Genomic DNA, 3,698 nt, shown 5'->3' on the forward strand with positions numbered 1-3,698 from the left:
TAAGAGCCTGAGCTGTGGATTCCCACAGATCTGAATGCAAACCTTCCCTTTACACCTTACTCCAAAGCGGTGTGACTTTGTCCGATGTCTTATGTCTCTGCACAAATACAGTCCACACTATTTTGTTTTTTGATTTTTATGAGTAAATAGTAAGTGTACATATTTATGGGGTACGTGAGATGTTTTGATCCAGGCATGCAATGTGTAATAATCACGTCACGGAATATGGGGCCTCCATCCCCTCAAGCAGTTATCCTTTGTGTTACAAACAGACTATACTCTTTTAGTGATTTTTAAATGTACAATTAAATTGTTATTGATTATATTCACCCTGCTGTGCTATCAAACACTGGATCTTATTCATTCTTTCTAACTATGTTAAAAGTATGGAAAACACATCAAATTTGTGTGTTATCCTTGCACAGGAGCCATGCTAATCACCTCTGCACTGTTCCAATTTCCATGCATGTGTGCCATGCTACATTAGTAGAGCGATCCCAACAATACCGTGGCTTAAGAAGAGAGACGTTAAAATTAGCCAGACATGGTGGCGTGTATCTGTAGTTCCAGCTACTTGGGATGTTGAGGCAGATAATTGCTTGAACCAGGGAGGTGGAGGTTGCAGTGACCAAGACCGCGCCACTGCATTCCAGCCTGGGCGACAGAGCGAGACTCCATCTCAGAGGAAAAAAAAAAAAAAAAGGAAGAGAGATGTTTGTTTTTCTCTCCTGAAATAGTCCTCAGTGAAGCAGAACAGGGTAGGATGGACAGCTCAGTCCATCCTCAAAATATGGCTTCTATCGCTGGATCTATGAGGGCTGTTCTAGCTCCTGCCCTTACATCTGCTTCCCAGACAGCAGGAATGGTCAAAGGAACAAGAAAATACACCCTTATTTCTTTTAAAGGCAAGGCTTGTTAAATAAAAGCACTTATATCCCATTGGCAAAAAGTTACATGGTTGTATCCGGTTGCAAAGATGCTGGGAAAATGTAATTTATAACTCAATGTTCCTGGGCACAGCAAAAACCTGGGTGTTTCATTTTTTAAAATTTTATTTTATTTTATTTTATTTTGAGATGGCGTTTCACTCTGTCACCCAGGCTGGAGTGCAGTGGCACAATCTCAGCTCAATGCAACCTCCATCTCCTGGGTTCAAGCGATTCTCCTGCCTCAGCCCCCTGAGTAGTTAGGATTACAGGCACCCACCACCATGCCCAGCTAGTTTTTGTATTTTTAGTACAGACAGGGCTGCACCATGTTGGCCAGACTGGTCTCGAACTCCTGACCTCAGGTGATCTGCCTGCCTTGGCCTCTCAAAGTGCTGGGGTTACAAGAGTGAGCCACCGCACCACTGTGCCTGGCCAGGGGTTTCATTGTTAAAGAAAGAGGAGAATGGCTAATATTGCTGTATGTCTTAGCTTGGGTTCCTGCATAGCAGGGTCTAAGACAAGGGACTTGGATGCAGGTAGTGTATCTGCATTTACCTATTGACTGATGATACTGATCCCAGGAAGCAGAAGTGAGGTATGAGAAGAGAGAGACAAGGAAGTGAGAAAGCCTATAAAGTGTGTGCTACTCGGTTGGAAACCATTAAGGAAAAATGAGGCCCACTTACACTGGGGATCAGCTGTGGAACTTCATAGAATGTGCTTCAGTGTTGTTCCACTGAAGGACAAGGAGGCTGGGGTATTAATCTGCTGACTTCCATGCACCGTTACTTACTAACTCTCCTGCACTTCCAGGCTGTGCCCCTGCTCGGGTGTCCCCAAGGGACACCACAGCACCCACTGGAGGTGGGGCACTTGCGGCATGCATGCCACTGTTCACATGAGTGACACGAATGTCAGGTGGGCCCGAGGGATGGGGCAAAGGGCATCTTAAGCAGGTGCTTCTGGGTAGAACTAACCCTCTCTTTTTCCATACACACCCTACAGTGAGCATAATGGAGCCTGTGTCCCAGGGTTGGGTGGGGACTGGGAGAATGTTTTTAAGGCACCTGACGCAGATACTGGCATGTAGTAGGTGCCCAGTGATGTTGGCTCTTTTTCCTTCCACTTCTCCTCTGTCACCCTAACACACCATCTTAACACCAGGGTTGGGTGGGGACTGGGAGAATGTTTTTAAGGCACCTGAGGCAGATACTGGCATAGAGTAGGCGCCCAGTGATGTTGGTTCTCTTTCCTTCCACTTCCCCTCTGTCACCCTAACACACCACCTTAACATCTTAACAATTAAGTTTATCTTATTCACATAAAGCCTCCTCATTAAGTTCTTCAGCCTTTCTACAGATTTAATAACTTAAGCTTTCATACTAGGGAAAAATATCTGCACATCATAGTTTTTTTTTTTTTTTTTTTTTTTTGAGACGGAGTCTCGCTCTGTCGCCCAGGCTGGAGTGCGGTGGCGCCATCTCGGCTCACTGCAACCTCCACCTCCGGGGTTCCCGCCTTTCTCCTGCCTCAGCCTCCCGAGTAGCTGGGACTACAGGCGCTGCCACCAAGCCCGGCTAATTTTTTGTATTTTCAGTAGGGACGGCGTTTCACCGTGTTAACCAGGATAGTCTTGATATCCTGACCTTGTCATCCGCCCAACGCGGCCTCCCAAAGTGCTGGGATTACAGGCATGGGTCACCAAGCCTGGCCCATAGCTTTTAAATTTAATATGAAATATTTATTTCAGATTTCAGATTAATGACTGGACCAGACAGATGCAAAGGTCACGTGTGTGATATGATTACCAGAATGAAAGTCTATATCCGTAATGAGAAGACAATATTATGTGCTCTGTAATTCCTCTATGATACCTATAACTGAGAAATTTAACCATTAAAAACAATGTGCCAGGGCTTCACGAAGTCTCTGTAGGTGCATAGGCGCCGGCATAAGAGTGGGCGCCAAGTCACATTCATTCATAAGTTCTCCAGTCTTGCCTATATGAGAAAGACACTGTTCTAGAGGTTGTGATTAAGATATGGTCCCTTCAAATGTCAATTTGATAGTCTGTAGGAATGGGGGAATGATCCACCACAGGAGGATAACTACAAGCGCTATAAGTCTTTATGCCACTGAAAGGTTTGGATAGAAGTGGAGAGTTGGGCTCAGGTGGAGAATGAAAGAAAGAATTGAATTATATATAAATGATTATGTTTATCAGGGAAACAAAATGTTCACAGTCTTCGAGTATCTTCTTACAGGTGAATTATTTTAAATTTTATTTTAAGGCATCATCATACATACAGCCAAGCATGGTGGCTCACACCTGGAATCCAAGCACTTTGGGAGGTTGAGGTGGGCAGATTACTTGAGTCCAGGAGTTCAAGACCAGCCTGGGCAATATGGTGAAACCCTGTCTCTACAAAAAAAATACAAAAATTATCCAGGCGTGGTGGTACATGATCTCAGCTACTCAGGAGGCTGAGGTTGGGGGTATTGCTTGAGCCAGGGAGGCAGAGGTTGCAATGAACTATGATCATGCCACTGCATTTCACTGCACTCCACTGCACTCCAGCCTGGGCAACAGAGTGATACTCCATCTTAAAAAAAAGAAAAAGAAAAAGAAAAATCATCAAACTATAAAATTAACTTATCAGCCAGGTGTGGTGGCTTATGCCCATAATCCCAGCAATTTGGGAGGCTAAGGCAGGCAGATCGCCTGAAGTCAGGAGTTCAGAACAGCCTGGCCAGCATGGCGAAACCGCG

General features: G+C 45.0%; 1 pseudogene; it reads right to left on the minus strand.

Moving 5' to 3' along the window:
- Nucleotides 1-380: 380 nt before the first annotated feature.
- On the minus strand, nucleotides 381-479 carry LOC112621894 (annotated as a pseudogene).
- Between the last annotated feature and the right edge of the window lie 3,219 nt (nucleotides 480-3,698).

The sequence above is a fragment of the Theropithecus gelada genome, chromosome 3, assembly GCF_003255815.1.
Source record: "Theropithecus gelada isolate Dixy chromosome 3, Tgel_1.0, whole genome shotgun sequence".
Lineage (NCBI taxonomy): Eukaryota > Metazoa > Chordata > Mammalia > Primates > Cercopithecidae > Theropithecus > Theropithecus gelada.